This window comes from Erinaceus europaeus, chromosome 3, assembly GCF_950295315.1.
Source record: "Erinaceus europaeus chromosome 3, mEriEur2.1, whole genome shotgun sequence".
In the NCBI taxonomy this organism is placed as follows: domain Eukaryota; kingdom Metazoa; phylum Chordata; class Mammalia; order Eulipotyphla; family Erinaceidae; genus Erinaceus; species Erinaceus europaeus.
Window position 1 is genome coordinate 7,666,833 of NC_080164.1, and position 25,029 is coordinate 7,691,861.

Genomic DNA, 25,029 nt, shown 5'->3' on the forward strand with positions numbered 1-25,029 from the left:
TATTGGACAGAGACAGTCAGAAATCAAGAGGGTATGGGAGAGATAGAGAGGGAGAGAAACAGAGAGACTCCTGCAGACCTGCTTCACCAGTTGTGAAGCTTCCCCTGCTACAGGAAGGGGCCAGGGACTGGAACCTGGGTCCTTGTGCCTTGTAGCATGTGCACTCAGCCAGATGTGCCATCACTTGACTCCTTCTTTAATACTCTCTATGATACACTGGGGTTTAGAAAATATACCTATCTGGCATGAGCTCCAACAAACAACAGCTTGTGACTGGGGATTCTCTGGATAGGGTAGGATACTGGGCTGTCAGCAGGAGGATGAACAAGGGGTCCTAAGGGTGACACCACTCTTGGGTTAGAAAACGGAGGTTAGGGGGGAAGAGAAAGGAAATCTTTGGATTATTTCTGAAGCTCACCGCTCCCCCTCCCCACCCCAGAAGCAGCCCCCAGGGGCGGGACAGACACTGCTAGCATGCTCCCTGCTGAGCTATTTTCTTTACTGAGAATCTGGCTCACCAGGTGCTTTGCCATTTTGTTTGCCTTCTCTTTTCTTTCTAAGTGGCTGGAGCTGCTCTATTGGAGTGACAAAATATCTGACCAATCAGAACCTCATCCCACCCCCCCCCCACCCCCCCACCCCCCGCCTGGGAAGGACTACCCGGAGGGTTGTTTTTTTTTTTGGATACTTGTTACAATTGGCTGTTTGTGTTCAGGCTGCCTGCGGGTAATCTGGAGCTGTCCCAGCTGCAGACTGAGTGTTAGGGTTTTCTATTCTATTCTATTTTATATATGTGTGTGTGTTCCTTTTGTCCCTCCTTCTTCAGGTTGACTAAAATTAAGTCCTGTTGTTTTCTCCATTGCTAGGTGACTGGGTGTCCTATCCAGTGTGAGAGGAACTTGTTTCTCTCTAACTCTTCCCTCAACTCTCTTTTCTCCCTCTTCCTAGCTAATTCAAAAAAAAAAAGAAAGAAAGAGAAAAAGAAAGAAAGAAAACGTGCCTATCACATGCATTTCTACAAAAAGTGACCAACCAAGAAAACGCTCATCATAATTGAATAATTCAAGTCTGAAGATGATATAGCATTCATAATATAACAATAATTCAAGATAAATATATAGTGCAAATAAGAAAAAATACATAGAGCAAATGCTAACATTTCCATTTAGAAACGTGTGTGTGTGTGTGTGTGTGTGTGTGTGTGTGTGTGTGTACACGTGTGTATTTGACAAAAATAATCTGTATTGACATGAAATCCACTATGGCGCATTACTGTGTGTAATTTGATGAATTTGGATGGATGCAAACACTTGCATTATCTTTATCATAATCATGGAAACAGATGCTGCCACACAAATTGCAATCAGGATCTAGAGGAGATGCTTAGACACTCACGTGCACTGCAGCCTTATTCAAGATTGTCAATATAGAGAAACAGACCCAATAGCCATTGACAGGTGACTATATTTTAAAAAGGGGGGGAGGGGGAGTCTGGCAGTAGCTCACTGGGTTAAGCACATGTAGAGCAAAGGGCAAGGACCAGCTTAAGGATCCCGTTTGAGCTCCCAGGTCCCCACCTGAAGGGGAGTTGCTTCACAGGCGGTGAAGCAGGTCTCCAGGTGTCTGTCTTTCTCTCTCCCTCTCTGTCTTCCTCTCCTCTCTCCATTTCTCTCTGTTCTAACAACAATGAAATCAATAACTACAACAACAATAAAAAACAAGGGCAACAAAAGGGAAAATAAATATAAAAAAATAAAAAAAACTTTATAAAAAATAAAACAAAACACATAGCATTTGTTAACATATGTACCCAATGGAATATTACCCTTTAAGAAAGAAATCTCTATCATTTGTTAGATGTTTGAACCTGTATCTTATTGTCTGAATGGACAAGACAACTGTCCATTAATATTGTTAGATTCCACATATGTGAGGTATATAAAACAGTCAAACTCCTAGAAGCCTCTCCTAGAATGTCTCTCTTCCTCCCTATCTCCCCTTCCCCTTTGATTTTTGCCTGTCTCTATCCAGTAAAGATAAAAATAAAATTAAAAAAATATTGTCACAAAATGACAATGTAAGACTTCAGTTCCTATGCATATATCTTGTCACAGAAACATCACAAAATTTCAAAGAAAGATGCCAAATAAGATATTTATCCACTTATTGATTTTACAACCTGCCAATCTGTTCCTTTCTGATTGTGAGGGTGGCCAGCATTAGGGCCCAAGGTAGAAGCCATGCCTGAACAGGAGACCCTTCTGTTTGAGGGTCACTTACACCCAATTCTCTCTGACCAAGATGATGAAGACACGCCTATGAACCTTACATGTACATAGTTGAGATGTGGGGGAAAGTCCACAGAGGTAGTGGTTTTTTTTTTTATTTTTTATTTATAGAATGGAAAAACTGACAAGACCATAAGACAAGATAGGTATAATTCCACACAGTTCCCACCACCAGAACTCCATATCCCATCCCCTCCCCTGATAGCTTTCCCATTCTTTAACCCTGTGGGACTATAGACCCAGGGCCATTGTGGGATGCAGAAGGTGGAAGGTCTGGCTTCTGTAATTGCTTCTCCACTGGACATGGGCATTGGCAGGTGGACCCATACTCCCAGCCTGTCTCTCTCTTTCCCTAGTGGGATCTGGAGGGGCGGGGCTCCAGGACACACTGGTGGGGTTGTCTGCCCAGGGAAATCTGGTTGGCATCATGCTAGCATTTGGAACTTGGTGGCTGAAAAAGAGTTAACATACAAAGCCAAACAAATTGTTGACTAATCATGAACCTAAAGGTTGGAATAGTGCAGGCAAAGATTTGGAATCTTCGTTTTGGAAATAATAAGTCTTCCTACCAGGAACTGAGGGATTATTTTTTTTTTCCCAATCAGGGTCAGAACAAAATAAAATTATCTAAATGATATCATTAATGAATCAGCTTCAGTTAACAGTAAGTTTTTACTCAGTGTTGTAAACCTCAGGACTAAGTATTATATTTTTATTTGGGGTGTTGGTGGTTGATCTTTTACAGTAAATACAGTTGTTCATTCAACTGCATTTAACCCTCAACCTAAGTTCTCTACCATCATGCACCAGGACCTGAAAGCCCTGACCCCAGGAGTCCTTTATTTAGTACAATACACCAGACCCAGTTTAGCTTTACTTTGTGTTCCCCATTTCTTTTATTATTATTATTATTATTTTATTTTCTTTATTTTTTATTGGGGAATTAATGTTTTACATTCAACAGTAAATACAATAGCTTGTACATGCATAACATTCCCCAGATTCCCATATAATAATACAACCTCCACTAGGTCCTCTGTCATCTTTTTGGACCTGTATTCTCCCCACCCACCCACCCCAGAGTCTTTTACTTTGGTGCGATACGCCAATTCCATTTCAGGTTCTACTTGTGTTTTCTTTTCTGATCTTGTTTTTCAACTTCTGCCTGAGAGTGAGATCATCCCATAATCATCCTTCTGTTTCTGACTTATTTCACTCAACATGATTTTTTCAAGGTCCATCCAAGATCGGCTGAAAACGGTGAAGTCACCATTTGTTTCACATTTCTGTTCTTAGTTCTCAGCTTCTGTCCACGAGTGACCAAGTACTAACTTGCAATAGTTAAGGAGTAGGATTGCATGATGCATTTGAATGTTGCATTCAAATAAGAATTCTAAGCTGGAGACATGACTCATCTGGCAGACCCCCCTCCATGTACAGGACCCTGTTTTTGAGCCCTGGCACCACATGAGAACATCATAACACCAATGGAGAGTTACACAAATGATGGAAAACCATTGACCTGGGAGTGAAGTGTCCTGTACAATATATATATATATATATATATATATATATATATATATATATATATTTACAATGGTAATTAAGTACATATATATATGTGTGTGTACTTAATTACCATTGTAAATGATTCACTGTGTAAAAGCTACAAAGTAATCACTCTATTGGACAGAGAAGATGAAGTCACCTTCCCAAGGAAGCTGGAGATATATATATATATCCAGTGTGTGATTTCTCCCCCCCTCACCCCCCAGCAATGAGGCAACTCATTAAATGTTGTGTTGGAGACACAAGGGATGGGAAAAGGAACTTCCGGCAGAGTCGATGCTGTCTTTCTTTAAGTTGAGCTATAACTGGAGACAGCCTTCAGCCAAGGTCAGGGTCCAGAGTAATAGAATCCTGGCAAAATGTGCTAGTTTATCTTCCCCCAATGAACTTCTGCCAAACAATATACACAGTGTCACACAGCACCAGAGAGTGTCTGATGCATCTCCAGAGTATTTATGAGGACTTCTGTTTTGAAGATAGTTTCTTAGGTAACAGAGTCAAAACATGTATGGATGGGCTCTCATTTATCAGTGCTGTGGCTTTCTGTAAGAAAATTAAACAGCAAGATTTTTGATATGTTTTCTTCTAAGCAAAGCATCTTCTTTAAAGGGATCAGCAGGGCAGGAGTCCTCTGAAGATGCGACATGCTTGGCCAACTCAGCAAAAAACTCCACCTCTGTGTAAATTACTTAAGAGTTCCTAGTCCCCTGGTTCTTGTCCCAATTCTGCTGAAAAAAAAAAAAAAGACAATAGCAGCTGTTAGGCCCAGGTATAACTTTCTTTTTTTTTTTTTTTTTTGCCTCCAGGGTTATTGATGGGGCTCAGTGCCTGCACCATGAATCCACTGCTCCTAGAGGTAATTTTTCCCCCTTTTGTTGCCCTTGTCGTTGTAGACTTGTTGTGGTTACTATTGTTGTTGCTGTTCGTTGTTGGATAGGACAGAGAGAAATGGAGAGAGGGGGAGAGAAAGACAGACACCTGCAGACCTGCTTCACCACCTGTGAAGCAACTCCCCTGCAGGTGGGGAGCCAGGGGCTCGAACCGGGATCCTCCTGCCAGTCCTTGCGCTTTGTGCCACATGCGCTTAACCTGCTGTACTACAGCTAGACCCCCTATTTTCCTTTTTTTTAAAAGTATTTTTATTTATTTATTATTATATATAGACAGAGGAATTAAGAGAAGTGGGGAGACAGATAGAGAGAGAGAGAGAGAGACCTGCAGCCTTGCTTCACCACATGTGAAGCTATCCCTCTGCAGGTGAGGACCAGGGGCTTGAACCTGGGTCCCTGTGCACTATAATGTGTGCCCTTAACTGGGTGTGCCACCACCTGGCTCCTCCTTTTAAAAATTAAGAAATAAATGAATTTATTTATTTATTTGCCACAAGGGTTTTTGTTGGGTTTCGATGTCAGCATTTATGAATCTTCCACTCCTGGCAGCCATCCCCCCATCTTTTTTTATTTTATTGGATAGGACAAAGAGAAACTGAGAGGGGTGGGGGTAGAAGGAGAAACACAGACAACTGCAGACCCACTTCACTACTCCTGAAGTGTCTCCCTGCAGGTGGGGAGCAGGGGTATGATCCCAGGACCTTCTTCATGGCAAGGTATGTACTAGCCTGAGTCGCCACAGCCCAGCCCTTGGGGTGATCATCATGGCACAAGGAGATCCCTTGGCTAGAGAGAGAATGAGCTCGGTTTGACTTTGCTGATTCTAATTACCTTTGAATGTCCCTGTTTTTCTCAAACTTCATTCAGCTGCTCTGATGGCTGGAAGCTGTTAGGCTAGAAACTCGAGATGGCAGTTAAAGCAGAAATTCTTTGCTTTTTAAAACAATCCCTTTAGTTTTGTAACATGAGTCAGTCCCATGTTTCCAAAGAATGATTTGTGTCAGCAGGGAAGCACTAAGAAAGTGCCCAGGAACCGAAGGAGAACCTGGGGAGCAATCCAGAAGACGGTAGGGCCTTGTACCTAAGCATACAGGAGGCAAAGCCAAGCTGTGCTGAAGAAAGCACTCTTGCATCGCTTGGCTTGGCACGGCACCTAATAAAATTAATTAATACCCCACCTGCAGGGGGAAAGCTTTGCAAGTGGTGAAGCAGTGCTGCAGGGGTCTCTCTGTCTCTCTCCCTCTCTACCACCCTCTTCTCTCTTGATTTTTAGCTGTCTCTATCCAATAAATAAATAAAGATTTTTTAAAAATCTCAAACCCTCCCCCAAATAATTAATACATTGATTTTTTTCTATTAGGATGCAATAAAAAAGATCCCAACTTAGTCTTAATCTCTTAGTAGCATGCACTTTTCTTACAAAATACTGACATATTTACTTGTTAACATGGAATTAGGATAGCAAGAGTACACTCTAGAAACACATAAAATCCAACTTAAGTCCAAAAATGTAGAAATAACAATTCCATTTAGACCACTACTTAGGCTTCTCCTACCCCTAAAAATACACATTAGAGACAAAGACACTGAAAATTAGTCATGGGAGGCAGGCAGTGGTGCACTTGGTTTAATGCAGACATTACAGTGTAAGAGGAGACAGGTTCAAGACCCAGGTCCCCACCTGCAGGTGGAAAAGCTTCACAAGTGGTAAAGCAGGGCTACAGGAGTCTGTCTGTCTCTCTCCCTCTCTATTTCTCCCTCCCCTCTCAATTTCTCTTGGTCTCTAATAATAAACAGAAAATATTTTTAAAAATAAATCCCACCTCTCCTATATGCTGTCCTTTGGTCTAGTGCAGACAGTTTTTGTGAAAACATACTTTCATAAGAGTATAGATAATACTCCTCCCCCCAATATATTGGGGGTCAGTGGCTTACAGTAAGGTGGTGTGGACACATGGACACATTTTCTCCTCCTCTGTGGCAGATGTACAGAAAAATCTCACCCTTGCCCTAAAACAGTCTCTAAAACTTTGTTAAAATACGTTTGTTGCTGCCTTTTTCATTAGTCTGTTCCCTATTTTTAGTTTTTATGGCCACCAGAGTTATCACTTGGGTCCGGGGGGGCATTATCTCTCCCTCTCTCTTTAGCTAGGGCAGAGAGAAATTGAGAGGGAAGAGGGAGGCAGAAAGGGAGAAAGACAGACACCTGCAGACCTGCTTCTCAGCTCTAAGAATTATCCCCCTCCTGCAGGTGGCGTTGCCAGTTCAACCTGGGTCCTTGCACATGGTTATATGTGCATTCAACCAGGTAAGGGACCTCCCACCTTCTCCCACCATTTAAAAAAAAAATTTTATTTATAAAATGGAAACACTGACAAGACCATAGGATAAGAGGGGTACAATTTCCACCTCCAGCACTCCATATCCCATTCCCTCCCCTGAAAAGTTTCTTATTCTTTAACCCCATGGAAGTATAGGCCCAGGGTCATTTATGGGGTGCAGAAAGTGGAAGGTCTGACTTCTATAATTCCTTCCCCACTGAATATGGGTGTTGACAGGCCAATCCATACTCCCAGCCTGCCTCTCTCTTTCCCTAGTGGAGCAGGACTCTGAGGGAGTGGAGTTCCAGGACACATACGTGGGGTCATCTGCCCAGGGAAATCTGGTTGGCATCATGCTAGCATCTGGAACGCGGTGGCTGAAAAAAAGTTAACACATAAAGGCAAACAAATTGTTGATTAATCATGAATCTGAAGGCTGGAATATTGCAGATGAAGATTTGGGGTCTTCGTTTTGGAAATAGCTAGTAGGTCTATTTTAAGTATATTCCAAGGGGTCCATGACTTTATTAGAGGGCCTCAGTCTTGCCTGGGGTAAAGTAATAGAGTCACCATTTTTTTAAACACCATCTCAAATCCTGTTTTGTATTGCATCTTATTAGTAGTTTATAATCCTGCAGATTCTAATGAAACAAGTAAACAGCTTTGAGTCACTTGTCCTAGTACATAAAAAGCTTTAATAGTCATTCTGAAAGTCGAGAAAAGCACTTTGAATCCAATTAAAGGTAGTTTTTTCTCTAGACTGTAGACTCAAACTACAGAGAAACTGACCAGTAACCACCCCCCCCCAACTATAGAGCATCCCCAGCTCTGAGGCCAGGGTGTACTTAATTACCATTGTAAATGATTCACTGTGTAAAAGCTACAAAGTAATCGGGAAGGTTCACACTGTCTATTGGACAGAGCAGATGAAATCACCTTCCCAGGGAAGCTGGAAAGACTGCAGAAGGTGAGCCTGTACTCATGTAGCTGTTTCATACCCTCATTTACTGGGGCCTTCCGAGACAGGCTCTCAGGGATGCTCTCACTGAGAAAAAGTTCACATTTGGAAGCCATTTGCTTTTACAAAATGTTTACTATTCCAGTCCCTGACAGTTATTGTTACTGGAGTCATTACTGGCAGAGTTCAGAGCTAAGAGGTTTTCAGAGAACTGACACTTCGGGCCTGTGTGAGGAGAAAAAGCAAAGGCAGACATGCCCCTAGCGTTGCTCTACCTGTTCAGAAAAAAATGGTTTTCTCATTATGTCCCATAATTTGAGAGATTTACAAGGAAGCAACCACCCACATTGTTTCCCAATAAAGATAATTCTTTTTTTTTAAATTTCTATGGGTCATTATACAACTATAACACATTTATAGTTGCCAGAAATAATCCCAAACTGATTATTACTTTGCAGACCATTCCTGATGTGTCTTCAAGAATTATTTGGTGAGAGGGTAGGTGTGAGTAATAAGAGCTGTTGTTAGAATTCAGGGGCTCCAGCAGGCCGGGCTAGCGTCGCGGCGGTAGACAGAGACTTGGGGACACACGGCTGGGCAGGGAAGCTGTATTTCTTTATTCAGGAACAACGATTTATAAACTAAGACAAACTAATCACCAAACAGAACTCTCCTGCCTCCTTCCCCCACAGTGGCGCCAAGCACTCTCGAACTTTCCAACTCTGGAACTCTGGCGGGGTTCCTTGGGGCGGGAACAAGCGGGCCCACGAAAACTAGCAGGACTGAACCAATTTTCTTGGCAGGGGGAGAGCATACAACAAAGAGCTAGGCTGATCTTCAGAGAGTTCCAAATCCCATGAATTGCTTCTTTGTTTCATCATGTCATACCCATGGATGAGAGTCCTAGAATTTAGAAAACAACAACAACAGCAACAACATCAGCAATTGTTAGCGAGCAAAATCAAACCACCATCCACTGCAAGGAAGCAAAAGATGTTTATTCACGAATTCAAATCCGGGCCGAGAGGTGACTGACAGCAGTCCACCAGCTCGACCCTGAACAAGGCCCAAACCACACAATTTATAGGATTTTTGAATACACTCAGGGAGGGGGAACACATCACCTTATCCATCTATATCCAATAACACGCTATAGAAAACGCGGAATCCAATCATTTCAAACCTAGCAAAAAGCATGATCCACTCAAAGCAAAGCACGGGCTAATTTCAAACATTGCAAAACCACACAACCAATAGAACCTAGTCAGAGTAGGGTCATCACATCCTCCCACCATCAGCTTTAGCCTTCTGGTAAACAGCTTCCTTGTGCAAAGGTCCTGATAAGCCTTGCCTGTATGCGGGGTCTTGGTAAACAACTGGTGGCTTACTGATTAGGTTCTGTTTTTCTAGGGCAAAGGGTAAGGAATTTTCCATCTCACACTATAAGCAGAAAAACAACTATACTTAAAACTTTAAAACTACTGCATCTAACAGCAATAATAATAATAAAAGAAACTAAGAATTTAGAAAACCAGAGCAAAGCAAGGGTTCTCTTGTCTAAATTTTTGTCCTTAAATTTTTTAATGTTTATCAGGTGCTTATTGTACTCAATTTTTTTCCTGATTACAAATGTTGAAAACCTAAAAACAATTATATTCAATGACCCAATATAGTCACACTGTTCAGTTACTAGTTTGTTCAGTAGATTTCATTGGACTTTAGAAATAATGTCTAGAAACTACCCTTCATTAAGCCCAATTAATCTGATTATAAGGAATACCACTAATTTAAACTTACAGCCCTGTGATATATATATATTTAATTTACTTGTTTTATGACACCCAAGTTGAATTTCATAGAGATGAAGCTGGGGCAGGAGAGATTGCTCAGTGGGTAGGAAGGCCTTGACATGCATAAAGTTCAAATGCCACAACTTCACGGAAGTCCCCCAAATACGGGTAAGCTGCACTCCTGTGATGTCTCTCTCTCTCTTATCTTTCTCTGACTGTCTTGAAAAAAAAATCATTGTAGGAGTCGTGCAAACATGTATACTTGAGGTCACAGCTTTGCCATAAAACAAGCCAAAAGAAGACATTGTTTAAATGCTTCTTTTAAAAGTAATGAAAATTAACAATTATAGTTTTTAAACACAGGCATATATTTGGGTAGCCATAAGCAAAATAAATATATAAATTCTCTACTCACCTCCACTATCCCCCCAAAAAAAATTGTCTTCACATGATGGGCCTAGACCTCAAATAAATCCCTCTCTCCATTGTTACCAGTCATTTCTATCAGGAACAACACAATAGACCTCTTTGTGGGCCCCCATAGGACCTTGCCTTCAACTTGGATTAACAATAGTAGAGAATGTTCCACCCTCCAAAGGGAGGATGGATAATATACTCTATGCTACACGTGAGGAAGATGGGTCCTGATATTAGGGCAGTTTAGAATGTTCCTTCACATGAAAACAGAATGTGAGCTCAGATCTACAGGGATGCAGAGGTCACATAGGCTCCTAAGCTGAATATGGGCCCCAGATCACATCAAATCAATGAGGTTTACAGTCAACAGTATTTATACCCCTTTCCCATATTAGGGAGCTACTCTCTTCCCTGATCCAGGTTTCTGTTTCTTTTTCCAGCCATGACATTAGCTCCCCAGACAATAACTTGGATCCACCAGCATATCAGATTTCAGGCTCAGGAGAAAAAAAAAAAGAAGAAAAACTAATATAGCCATAGGCCTTTTGGGATATAACTAAAATATGCCTACTAGCTATCTACAGAACGGAGACACCCCCAACTCTTCATCTGCACTATTCTAGCCTTTAGGATTGTTCAACAACTTGTTTGGCTTTGTATGTTAAGGCGCTTTTCAGCCACCAGGTTCCAGTTGCTAGCATGATGCCAATCAGACTTCCCTGGACAGACAACCCCACCAATGTGTCCTGGAGCTTTGCTTTCCCAGAGCCCTTCCCCACTAGGGAAAGAGAGAGACAGGCTGGGAGTATGGATTCACCTGTCAACACCCATGTTCATCGGGGAAGCAATTATAGAAGCCAGACCTTCCACCTTCTGCATCCCATAATGACCATGGGTCCATACTCCCAGAGGGATAAAGAATAGGGAAGCTATCAGGGGAGGGGATAAGATACGGAGTTCTGGTGGTGGGAACTGTATGGAATTGTACCCCTCTTATCCTATGGTTTAGTCAATGTTTCCTTTTTATAAAAAAATTTAAATAAATAAATAAATTGTCCTGGGAACTCCTTATTGGTTCTCTGCCACTTCAGGTTTGGCTCATCTAGAATGCCACAGAAATGGCAAATTTCAGTATCTCCTCTTTGAGACTGACTTCGTCACCCATCCTACTGTGTGCATCAGTCTGTCCTGTTACTGTTTGTTTTTGATGACAAATCTTCCATTCTGTGCATATATTATACAGTTGGCTCTCTATTCGTAACTAAGGACTTCTGTGCTGTCTATAACATTCAGAGATTAGGAAGAGTCTTGCCATAAATATGAATGTAGAGAAAGGTTTTCACTTCTCTTTGGCGTCTGTTCAGTGATCTTACCAACAAATCTATTCCTGCAATTCCAATTAACTCTATCCCCTCTGAAGATTCCTACAGGTGCTTCCACCAAGCCATCTTGAAAGCAGCTTCCCAAGCCATTCCTCCTGGGAGACGTGCTAACTATACGCCTTGTCTTGATGCTGAATGCGAGCAACTACTAAACCTTTTTGATGAGTCGGGCGACCCAGATGTGGCTGACCATCTCATTGCCTTCCTGGATGCAGCACGCCAAGCCCACTGGCAACAACTCATAGAAAGTCTGAACTTCACCCACTCAAGTAGGAAGGCCTGGAAGCTTCTTCATAGTCTGGGTGCCGGTAGCCAACCCCCTCCCATCTCCCATCCTCCCGTATCTCCAAACTCAGTGGCCAGTCACCTAACTCAAGTTGGACGTGCTAAGATTGACCCAGTCTGGAAAAGAAAAATTTCCCATGAGTGGTCATCCCACTTCCGTTTATCTTGTCCATCTCCAAAACTCTCTCCCTTTACACTGTCTGAACTGGAAGATGCTTTGAAGAGGCTTAAACCGGGAATGGCTGCTGGCTATGACAACATCACCCCAGAACTCATTCTTAACTTGGGCCCCATGGCAAAGAAGTGGCTCACTTCATTCCTGTCCCACATCTTGGAATCTGAATCTATGCCCAAAATTTGGCGTCATGCGAAGATAATAGCAGTTTTGAAACCAAAGAAAGACCCAACACTGGCCACCAGCTATAGACCAATTTCTCTCCTCTCTGTGTGTTACAAACTCCTTGAGAGGCTGCTTCTGTCATGTATTTCTCCTCTTACAGAGAAATTCCTATTACCCGCCCAAGCTGGTTTCCGCCCAGGAAGATCTACCTGCGAACAAGCCCTGGCCCTCTCAACTTACATTGGAAATGGATTCCAGAAGAATTTAAAGACGGGTACTGTCTTTGTGGATCTCACAGCAGCCTATGACACGGTCTGGCAGCATGGTCTCCTAGTCAAGATCTCAAGATGCCTGACTCCATGGGTGGCCAACACTATATCGTTTCTTTTCCAAAACAGAAGATTCCGGGTGCATCTGGGTGACAAGTCTAGCAGATGGAGTCTTGTCTCAAGTGGCCTCCCCCAGGGCTCTGTTCTGGCTCCTACGCTATTTAATATTTACATCAATGACCTCCCAGAAACTTCTTCAAGGAAGTTCATCTACACCGATGACATCTGCTGTGAAACTCAGGCATCCAAGTTTGACATCCTCGAGGAAACACTCACGAAAGACATGTCTCTGATATCTGATTACTGTAAAAAATGATGACTAATCCCTAGCACTGCAAAAACGGTATCATCTGTTTTCCATCTACACCATGCCTCGGCCTTGCGTGAGCTTAATGTGCAGCTTGGCGATATGAGAATCCGGCATGAAGCCCAGCCAGTCTATCTTGGCATTACTCTCGATCGCACTCTGTCATTTCACGAACATCTCATAAAAACTGCAGCAAAGGTGGGTGTGAGGAATAACATCATTGCAAGACTGGCCAGCTCCTCATGGGGCGCGAGCGCTTCCACACTACGATTATCATCTCTGGCATTATGCTATTCCACTGCAGAATACTGTGCCCCAGTATGGTTCCATAGCTCCCATGTCCACTTGGTCAATTCCAAATTATATTCCTCCATGAGGATAATTTCTGGAACCATCCGTTCCACCCTGGTTCCATGGCTGCCAGTTCTTAGCAACATCGCCCCGCCAGATATTCGTCGGGATGCGGCATCATCTAAGTTCATTTCCCACATCTATGCTCGACTGGACCTGCCAATATACGAGGATATCTTCGCCCACCCTGTCCAATGCTTGATGTCTCGTCACCCAATCTGGTCCCCTATGCCTACACTGAACTTCTCTGTTCCAGACTCTTGGAAACAGAGTTGGCAGTCAGCTGAGGTAAAGAACAAACACCTCATCACAGACCCCTGCGAGCGTCAACCCGGCTTTGACCTAGCATGTTATGATTGGGCTCTCCTCAATAGCTATTGAACAGGCCATGGCCGGTGGGCCGCTATGTTCCGTCACTGGGGAGCCAGAGACAACCCGAACTGCCCCTGCGGCTACAGACAGACTATGACCCACATAGTCAACGACTGCCACCTCTCCAGATTCAAAGGAGGTCTCAAAACTTTACATCAGGCTCAACCTGACGCTGTTGACTGGCTACAGAAGAAGGGCAAACGCTAGAAGAAGAACTTCTCTCGGGGCGGCAAGTGCTAGACTGTCACTGCTAATTTACATGCAAAGTGGATTTTATCAGATTCTACAAGGTTGTTCTCCAGAGTATGTGTACATGCTTATAGTCTTGCCAGAAAGCTGGAAAATTCTAGCTGCTTCTCATATGTCTTTATCTTATTGTCTTCTTTGGTACTGCCCCCAGGGTTATTGCTGAATGACTCTACGGCTCCATGTGGCCATTTTTTAAAAAATATTTTTCCTTGTGTTTCTCTCCTTTCTTTCTTTTTAGCTTCTGAATAGAGATAGAGAGAAACTGAGAGGGGTTGGGTGAGATAGAGAGGAAGAAAGACACATACAGCCCTGCTTCACTGCTCTTGAAGCTGAACCCCTGCAGGTGGGGAACAGGGGCTAGAACTCCAGAACTTGTCCTTCCACTAGGTAATCTGTGTATCCCATTGTAGCAGCTCTGCAGGACTCCAGCTTCTCACTTGCAAGCACTTACTACACACACACACACACACATACTCACACACACACACACACACACACACACACACACACACATGCACGCACACACACAGATGCACACTCACATACACACACACACTCACACACATGCACACACAGACACACTCACATGCACACTCACACTCATATGCGCACACAAGAATACACATGCACTCACACATACACACACATGCACACACACACTCACACATACACACACTCACACGTACACACACTCACACATACACACACACTCACACATACACACACTCATGCACAAACACACTCACAATGCACACACACAGATACACTCACGCACACACACTCACACATACACACACTCACGCATACACACACACTCACACATACACGCACTCACAGTGCACACACACAGATACACAGACTCATACATACACACACACTCACACATACACGCACTCACACATATACACACACTCATGCACACACACACTCATGCACACACACTCATGTGCACACACACACGCACAAACACACATTTTCAAATTGCATGTGTTCCGTTTCAGATGTTTACATAGAGACAGGAGATACCTGCAGCCCTGCTTCACCACTCACAAGCCCCCCTCCAACCCCGCAGGTGTCCACTGGGGGGTTGAACCCAGGGTCCTTGCACCTTGTAAGATGTGTGCTCTACCAGGTGTGCCACCATCTGGCCCCACTCATTTAGCTCTAACTTTCTTATTAAAAATGGTCTGGATATTCTAATCTCACTTCAGATTTAATTTGCATTTCTCTAAAGACTAATGAGGAGGAGGAGTCACTAATGTGCGTATCTGTCACTGACATGTCTGTCACATCTGTGAGGCATGCACACCTGCTGTGTATTCAATTAAAGCTTTACCAATTTTTTTTTGTCAACTTGCTTGCTTTCCTAATGTTTTGGGAGTTCTTTTCATTATCTGGATATCACTAATTGGTCAGATGTATAATTTCCAAGAATTTCTGCCTAGTCCATGGCCTCACTTTTTTTTTTTTGTTGAGTCTTATTCAGGAAAAATTTGGTTCTGATGAAGTCTTGATGTGAGCAATTATTTATTGGCTGTAGGTACAGAACATGTCAAGAGATCATAGTCCCAGCCGATATCCCTAAGTGTTTTGATCATATTTTAATATAATATTTTAATTGTTGCACATTTTATATTTATAATTCAAGTTAACTTTTTCTGGAAATCATTTTACTGTTTATTATTTTTACACATGATGCTCACTGTTCAATATTGGTTGAGAAGATTTATCTTGATTTGCTTTCTTTTGTCTTGGCCCAACATTGACTAATCATATTAGTATGAGTCTATTTCTGTACTCTCTGTTCTATTTCAGTGTGGATTATTGGAGCATTAGAGTAAATTATATAATCAGATAACACACATTTATCTATTTAAAATTATCTTTATTTATTGGGTAGTGACAGCCAGAAATCAAGAGGAAGAGGGAGAAAAAGAGGGAAAAAGACAGATAGACACCTGCAACCCTGCTTCACCACTCACAAGCTTTCCCCCTGCAGTTAGGGACTGGGGGCTTGAACCTTGCAATATGTACGATCTACCAGGTGTGCCACCACCTGGCCTCATTCATTTATCTTTAGCTTTCTTTTTTAAAATAGTTGGAGTATTGTAATTCATATGCCTTACTGTATAAATTTTAGAGTCAGCTATTCTCTCTTTGGTCGGAATAGTCGTCAAACTGTTTCTGTAGACCTGAGACCTTAACTCCGGAATGCCTTCTGATAAATGATTACATATGCCTTCCAGTCATCTAGACCTTTGATTTCTCAGCACTTTGCTTTTCTCAGCTTATAGACCTTACATAAAGATTTTAAATTCTACTTGTATTTAGGGAGGGTACTGTCAAGATGGCATAGCAGTTGTGGTACTGAATTGCAATTATTTATTGCTAATATTTAAAGACAAGATTTTATTTTTGTCTGTTGATTTTATTTTTGTCGGTGACTTCACCATAACCAAAGTCTATATGTAATCATGTATGAGTCTAGAAAAATTTTATTCAGTTTTTGTAGAGCTCTTCAGATTTTCAGTGAAGATAATCATACCTTTCTGCAAACAGAGAATTTAACTGCATTGTTTTCAGAATACAGATTTCACTCCCCCTTTTCCCCCTGTGTTTCTACACTGCTTAAGATTCCCATTTCTATTTTAAGTATGAGTGGTGAGAGTTAACACTCTGTTCTTGCTTATAATTTTAGTGGGAAAAGATATAAACTTTCATATCGAATGGATTTTGCTGCTAGCACATTTTTGTTACAAGAAGTTTATCTAAGATTTCCACGTGGCAGTCAGGATTTGTTTTCTTATGGAGAGTTGTCCTTCAGTGATTTCTTGAGTGAAGTAATAAGGAGTGGGAATTACCTCTCAACCAGTAAGAAAAAGAACCCGGGAGTCAGGCTGTAGCACAGCGGGTTAAGCGCAGGTGGCGCAAAGCACAAGGACCGGCATAAGGATCCCGGTTCGAACCCCAGCTCCCCACCTGCAGGGGAGTCGCTTCACAGGCGGTGAAGCAGGTCTGCAGGTGTCTATCTTTCTCTCCTCCTCTCTGTCTTCCCCTCCTCTCTCCGTTTCTCTCTGTCCTATCCAACAACGACGACAACAATAAAACAACAAGGGCAACAAAAGAGAATAAATAAATAAAATAAATATTAAAAAAAAAGAAAAGCAAAAGAACCATGAGTAGTGTAGCAGTAGCCTGTGCAATGGGTTGTCCTGCCTGAGGGACCAGAGATTCCAGGTTGAATGCTCAGCACAGCCATCAACAAGAGCTGAGCAGGGCTGTGATGAGGAGAAAGAGAAAGAGTAAAGGAAAAAGAATAGAATAGAGGAGAAGGAGAGAAAGAAAGGAAGAAAGTCAGATTCATGCAACCTAGGAGGTGGTATTAGACTGCCTGAGTGCCTGGGATCTATAGTTCAGTCTCTAGAATCACATGTGGAAAAGGGCTGTTGACCTGTTTTTCTCTCTCTCATTCTCTCTGTCTCTGTCTCTCTCTCATTTTTCTCTCTTCCCTCCCACCTCGATCTTTTATAAATTAAACAAAATAAATAATTGAAAAGAAATTTGACCAGCACAACTCCCTACTCCCTGGTCAACAATGTTTAGTAGACACCATGAGTTGTATGAGGCTTTCTGGTTTATCTCTCTCTCTCTCTCTTTCTCTCTCTCTCTCTTCCTCTCTCTTTTTGCCTCCAAATTTGTCACAGGGACTTAATGCTTGCATGACTCCACTGCTCATGATTGTTTATTCTTTTTAATAGAAAGTGAGAGCCAGAGACAGGTAGAGAAGGAGAGAAAGAAAAGATACTTCAACACTACTCCACCACTCTGCTTCCTGAAGTCACTCGTAGTGGTGTCCCAGAACCAGACCCCAGATCTCTCAGTTAAAGATATCTTCTACCAGGGAAGCCACCAGCCAGCCCTCCTCATGTAGCACATCTAAAAGGTAAAAAATAATCATTGTGGAAATGAAATAAACAGTATTTTTAGTATGCATTTAGAAACTACCCCCATTTCGTAAACACTTTTCCACAGTATATGTGGTACTGACAGAGAGACTCTGTGTGCCGACCATTTCATTGTGAGGATGTATCAGAGCTTAATTTTTCTGTCTTTTCAATTAAAATTTCATCTGGGTATTTTTTGAATCGTTGACTATTACAGATGATAAACTGACAAAAGCAGCTTTAATATTTGATCCATCATTTATAACTATACAATTCATAAAGTTCCTGGTTTGATCTCAAACACAGCAAGGGCCAGAATAGTGTTCTGGTCTCTGTCTAGCTTTGTTTAAAATTCATTTTATAAAAAGGCTTTTTTTCCTCTTTATTTTTAAAGCTAATTTTCCTCCTAAGGGAATGCTTTTGTAGTCGAAAGAAATCAAGTGATCCTGGAGAAAATGGGTCAGCACTAATAATATGAACTCACTTCTAAGGAAACTGCTTACAGCATCAGAGGAGTGTAGGCTAAGGCTTTTCTTTTCATTAAATCTTCTGGATCTTACCAAAAAATTTTTTTCAGCTTCATAGCAATCTTTTTATTGTGTTTGCACAGAGGGGCTATGGCTGCAAATCGTAGGCCAACATGGAGTGTTTACTGAACGAAGTATAAGAATATTTATATCTGACACAGAGCAAAATAATTTAATAAAGAAAAAAAAACACATTTTTGAGTTGCGAAAACTGAAGAGTTTTAAAAATTTCTACTCAAATATGTAAACCAACCTATTCCACTAACTCCGTTCCGCCACTACTATGTGAATAACCTTGGGAAACTATTAATATGCCTTGGATGAGAATATCGGTTGCATTGGAGTGAAAACAAATACATGTTGCAATACAATTTGCTCCAGTGTTTAGCTTAGCTTAGAAACAGAAAATGTTAACACAGTCATTTCAAACTGTTGATACTGGTTTGTATTTGGGAGCCAACACTGAAACTGATATAAACACAGAGCACTTACGTTGGATTTCTAATTCACTTTGCTTGTGGCTTACACTGCTGGCTACTTCAGTGAGGAAGGAAGGAGGAGGAGATTAGGACTCAGTGACAGTCACATGCATGTGTTTCTTAGTGACTGTCCAACGCTTGATGTCTCGTCACCCAATCTGGTCTCCTACGACTACACTGAACTTCTCTGTTCCAGACTCTTGGAAACAGAGTTGGCAGTCAGCTGAGGTAAAGAACAAACACCTCATCACAGACCCCTGCAAGCGTCAACCCGGCTTTGACCTAGCACGTTATGATTGGGTCCTCCTCAATCGCTATCCAACAGGCCATGGCCGGTGCGCCGCTATGTTCCATCACTGGGGAGCCTGAGACGACCCGAACTGCCCCTGCGGCTCCAGACAGACTATGACCCACATAGTCAATGACTGCCACCTCTCCAGATTCAAAGGAGGTCTCGAAACTTTACATCAGGCTCAACCTGACGCTGTTGACTGGCTAAGGAAGAAGGGCAAACGCTAGAAGAAGTGACTGTCATTCTACATCGCATAGAAACTGAATGAAGACCTGTCTGGGTCCTTAAAAAGGAAAGACATACATAGACACAATGTGATGTCCTGACACCTTGAATTAAGCTGGGAGTCTGACACTTGCCAAGTGTGACCCAGGATATTTTCACCTGTGAAGCAAGGAGCTCTCACTAAATTATACCTTAGGAGAATCCCTGGATAACTGCTAGGGCTGGGGTGGGGGGAGGGCAGGAGGTGGTGCTCCCCGGTTCAAGTCCCTGGCTCTCACCTGTGTGTAGGGCATCACAGCAGTGAAGCAGTGCTGTAGGTGTCTCTCTTTTTCTCTTCCTCTCTCCTTTTCTTCCTGTCCCCTCTCAATTCCTCTCTGTCTCTATCCTAAGTCAATTCATTAATAAATATAAATTACTAAAGAGAATTTTCTTCTTAAAAGAGTCAAACTACTACAGGCAAATGAAGTATAATTAATGAAGACAAGGATATTAACATTAGTATTTATAATGTGAACTTGAGTAAATGATTTACCCTTTACAAGCCACATTTAAATTTTTTTTCTTTTTTTAATATTTATTTATTACCTTTTGTTGCCCTTGTTTGATTGTTGTAGTTATTATTGTTGTTGTTGTTGATGTCATTGTTGTTGGATAGGACAGAGAGAAATGGAGAGAGGAGGGGAAGACAGAGAGGGGGAGAGAAAGACAGACACCTGCAGACCTGCTTCACCTCCTGTGAAGTGACTCCCCTGCAGGTGGGGAGCTGGGGGCTTGAAGCGGGATCCTTATGCAGGTCCTTGCACTTTGCGCCATGTGTGCTTAACCTGCTGCACTACCACCCAACTCCCACAAGCCACATTTTTTAATGTAGAATGTTAACACTGACATCATCATTATCTAAGAATCAAAGGGTAGGGGTGATAGCATAATGTTTATGCAGAAAGATGCTCTTGACTGAAGCTCTAAAGTCCCAGGTTCAATCCCCCACATCACCATATGCGAAAGCTGAATAGTGCACTGAATTAAAAAAAAAGTCAAAGTATTACTGTGCAAGTGTAAAATGCTCGGCATAAAGAAGTAAGATTAGGATGTTTTCAAAGGCAACTTCATTAGAAATACCCTTTGATGACTAGGATACAGTGGTCACCTGCATAGACCGACCGGGTTGGTCTCCACAGCAATGCAGAGAATGCAACTGTTATCCAAAGACTTTACAAAGAGCACCACAGGAGACTTGAGAAAGATCCATAATCCTGTTGTAGAATCTATTCCAAGACTCTTGTGAACCTTCTCTGTAAGTAAAATATGTGTAAACACAACAGTAATAGACATTATTTACCCATCACACTGGCAATGGGGTGGTTACTAACCAAACTCTCTCTTTATGTTTTATTTTTTATTAGTAATTTAATATTGATTTAGAATATTGTAAGATAACAGGGGTATAGTTCCATACAGTTCCCCTCCACTGGAGGCATGCTTATTCTTTATACGTTGTTAGGAATACAGACCAAAACTCTTTAGTGGGTGCAGAAGGTGGGGGTGCTGGCTTCTGTAATTGCTGGTCTGCTGGAAATGGGTGTTGGAAGGTAGATCCATAACCCCAACCTGTTTCTACCCTTACCTAGTGGGGCAGGGCCCCTAGGAGGTGAGGTCCCAGGACACATGGGTGATGTTGTGTGCCCAGGGAGTTCAGGATGGAAATCATAGTATCTTCTGTAACTTGGTGGCTGAAAGGATGTAAGATGGAAAGTGAGATAAAAATCTAAAGAATCTCTCATACCGTAAAATGAAGTTTTAAGAAAAAGTTTTTGGTTGCACTTATGGCCTCATCCACGTGTAAATTTTCATGATTCTGATACTCAGTACTTTTTGTCCGTTTTTGTTGTTCTTTTTATTGCTACCTGGGTTATCGCTGGGACTCGGTGCCTGCATGAGGGACTCACTGCTCCCAGTGATTATACTTCCCCTTTATTTATTAGAACAAATAAATAACTTGAGAACTTGAGAATGGGTGTAGAGAGGGAAAGGGAGAGAGAGAGAGAGACACCACAGAGCTGCTTCAAAGCTTGTGAAACTTCCTCCTGTAGGTAGGGAACGTGGGTTTGATCTCTAGTCCTCACTCATGGTAACGTGCTAGATCTTGGCCCCCAGGTTAGTCCTTAATATCCAGGACTACTCATAGCTCTTTACTGGTTCCTTTCTCCCATTCTTTCCTTCTCTCTCTCTCTCTCTTTCTTTTTTTCTTTCTTTCTCTTTCTAGTTCTGGCACTAGGAATCCACAGTTTTTCAAGGTGACCATTTGTTCCTTTTTTTCCCCTCTATTTCACTTCATAAGACAGAGAAATTTAGAAGGGTAATAGACAGAGAAAGAGAAAGAAAGACACCTGCAGACCTCCTTCACCACTTATGAAGTTTCTCCCCCGTGTGTGAGAAGCAAAGGTTTGAACTCAGGCCCTTGTGCATGGTAGGATGAACACTCAACTAGGCCTTCCACAGCCCCGCCCTTGTACTGTTTTTTTTTTCTTTATTTTTTTTAACGTTTCTAGACATTGTATTTATTTATTTATTGGATAAAGATAGCCAGAATTCTAGAGGGAGGAGGAGAGAGAAAGGTAGAGAGAGAGAGAGAGAGAGAGAGAGAGAGAGAGAGACCTGCAGACCTGCTTCACCACTTGTGAAGCTACCCCTACCCCCCACAGGTGGAGGACTGGGGGCTTGAACCCAGGTCCTTGAGCTTTGTAACATCCGTGCTCAACCAGGTGCGCCACTATCTGGCCACTGTACTTGTTTCTTTATTTGTCACTGTTACTTCCCTCATTCTAGATTTTTTTTAAGTCTAACTTCATTATGACCAGTTGTCCATAGTTCAGCTTGTAGTTGTCCTATCTTGATACTTTGACATATAGTCTTCTCTCCTATATATTTCCGTTTTTGTAAAATACTTCCACAGAATCTATATATGCTCCTGATATAATAGATTTTTTCCCAAAGTATAATGAAATGAAAAGTTTAGATAATGAGGTGAGAATTTTACTAGCCTCTAAACATTTGTTTTTTGTTTTGTTTAGAAGAAGAGAATTGAAGGTTCCTCAGGACCTTCAGAACTCAGTGTTCTACTATTTAAGGATCATATTGGGTGTCCTGGAATAATACTCTCCCTTACTCCTATGTCCTAACTGCTTCACTGAACTATGGATTCTCTTTGCACACATGGCTTCCAAAAGCACTTTGTAACTTAGAAGTCAGTAAACTAGCATGCATGGGATTGTTATTAGAGTTTTCATATTAGACCCACCTCTGTTTTACTCAAGTGAAAGACATTTCCTCCACTCTGACAGACTCTACGAAGCCCCCTAAGGTAGATTATATTTTGGTTCTTTAAGGAAATCTCGGTCTGATCATGTCTTTTTCCCAGTGAGGTTACCTGTGGGTCAAGACGCTTCTTGTCTATGTCTTAGGCTTGAGGCTGGTCCTTAATTTCTAGCCATAGAGAGTAAAGAGATATCACCAGGATGAAGGAGGCTTCCCTAAAGAACCCTCAGAAGTATCCAGGAAGGACCAAAACTAATGAGCAGTGACAGCAAAGCAAAAAGACTGATTAGATATGACTCAATGACACTGTTTTGACCTAGCACGTTATGATTGGGCCCTCCTCAATCGCTATCGAACGGGCCATGGCCGGTGCGCCGCTATGTTCCATTACTGGGGAGCCAGAGACGACCCGAACTGCCCCTGCGGCTCCAGACAGACTATGACCCACATAGTCAACGACTGCCACCTCTCCAGATTCAAAGGAGGTCTCGAAACTTTACATCAGGCTCAACCTGACGCTGTTGACTGGCTACGGAAGAAGGGCAAATGCTAGAAGAAGAAGATTGACACTGTCTACCACCCTCCCTACTCTCCATTTCTGGGGCAAGCAACTCTCATGCCAGTGGGGCAAAGACAGAAACACAAGACAAGGGCACCCAGGAGAGGGCCATGGTACCAGCTTCCCCACTGCAGCATCCTGATGGCGGCTGACTCAGACCAGGAGAAAGTAACAGATATCAATCTTGACTACTTCCTGTAACTAGACATTTTAATCAAAGGAGTAGTATTGTAGCTATCAGAAAACCAAGGCACCTCAATTAACAGGAAATGACCCGCAAAGCCATGGGCTGCATCTTCTTTTATCAAAGGTTTAAGGAAGAATTGGCCTTGAGGAACAGATGAAGGTGGCAGTGAGTTCACAGGAGTATACCAGTTTTCTCCTTACATTATTTATGATGGGCTTGAAAGTATTAAGAACTGTGAAGTCTGAGCAGCACTAGAAAGTGTGTTCAGAGGATCCTGCCATTTCTCCACCATGGAACAGACCTGTCAGGACCCTCAGCAAAATGGTTATCAGCCAGGGAGATCAGTTAGCAGGATTATGAAGCAGCTCTCTTTTGCTTTGCACATAAACAAATGAGTGACCATTAAGAGAGCTTCCCTCACTTGCCTTCAGAAATGCCTCCTGCGTATGCAGCTCTTGTTTGAGTTTTTTTGAAGTCTATCTGTTGGTCTCAGGAAAACAATTTATTTGGAAATGATTTCACAAATACCAAGGGCAAGACCTCATTTAGATAGAAGGAGAACATTCCAAACCCAGACAGAATATAACTGCAAAGACTCTGATTTCTGCTCTAGAAAGGGAGGTGTCTGAGATAAGCAGAGTAGACTGTTCTGGAAGAAAACAAACATGTCTGTTGTCTCCCTGGTGCAATTATTTCCTAATATAGTCCTGGACCTTGAGAACTTTGGCTTCTTCTTCCTTGGCAAACCAACAGAGATCTCTGTCCTGAGGAGCCTAGAGGTCTAAAACCAGTGAACATTTTCAAGCTGCCAGGGATGCTTCTGAGAAGAAGGGACCCCTTTGGGTGGGCATGGGCAGTGAATCACAGGTTCTAGGCTTCATTCTCTTATGTTACTGCAGAGGTAGGATTAAAGGGGTTGCCATGTCATCCAGGGTCCCTTTTCCCTGGGCATCGAAAGGATGGAAGCTTACTGGGGCTTGAGATGCTGTCCTTAAAGGCCACTTGTCAGGTCCAGGCCACGGCACACCACGTTAAAAGCACACATTATAGTGCACAAGGACCCAGGTTCAAGCCCAAGGCCCTGGTCTCCACTGGCAGGGGGAAAAGCTTTACGAGTGGTAAAACAGGGCTGCAGGTATCTCTCCCACTTCTTAATTTCTCTCTGTCTCTATCTAAAAAGAAATAAATGAAATACGTTTTAAGAAGATAACATATCACTTGTATTACCTAAACGCAATGTGAAGAGAACCTGCTCAATGGCCACCTGTCCTGCTGAGCCCTGGGAATAAAAATGAGCATGGCAACTATGAGTTTACCTGCCAATGCCCATGTGGAGAGGAGAAGCAACTATAAGAAACATGGCTCCCACCTTCTGCACCCCATAAAGAATATTGGTTCATACACCCAGAGGAATAAAGACTAGAGAAGCTTCCAGTGGAGGGAATGGGACACAGAACTCTGGTGATGGGAACTTTGCTGCTTGTAAAGCATCTCCACTGCTGGTGGGAAACGGGAACTGAAACCCAGGTCCTTGCACTTAGTAAAACTTTTTTTTTTCTTTTTTATTTAAGAAAGGATTAATTAACAAAACCATAGAGTAGGAGAGGTACAATTCCACACAATTCCCACCACCCAATCTCCATATCCCACCCC

At 42.3% G+C, this 25,029-nt stretch overlaps 1 long non-coding RNA gene across 2 annotated transcripts in view; it reads left to right on the plus strand.

The window, feature by feature from the left end:
• Positions 1 to 5,413: 5,413 nt before the first annotated feature.
• The window catches only part of LOC132537627 (uncharacterized), a 33,053-nt gene continuing 13,437 nt past the window's right edge, over positions 5,414 to 25,029 (plus strand). The window contains exons 1-3 of one of the 2 annotated variants that reach the window (XR_009549089.1): positions 5,414 to 5,463; positions 5,755 to 5,814; positions 6,999 to 7,055. This is a non-coding gene — a long non-coding RNA (uncharacterized LOC132537627). The remainder of the gene's footprint in view (positions 5,464 to 5,754; positions 5,815 to 6,998; positions 7,056 to 25,029) is intronic. The other variant, XR_009549088.1, reaches the window with a different exon arrangement.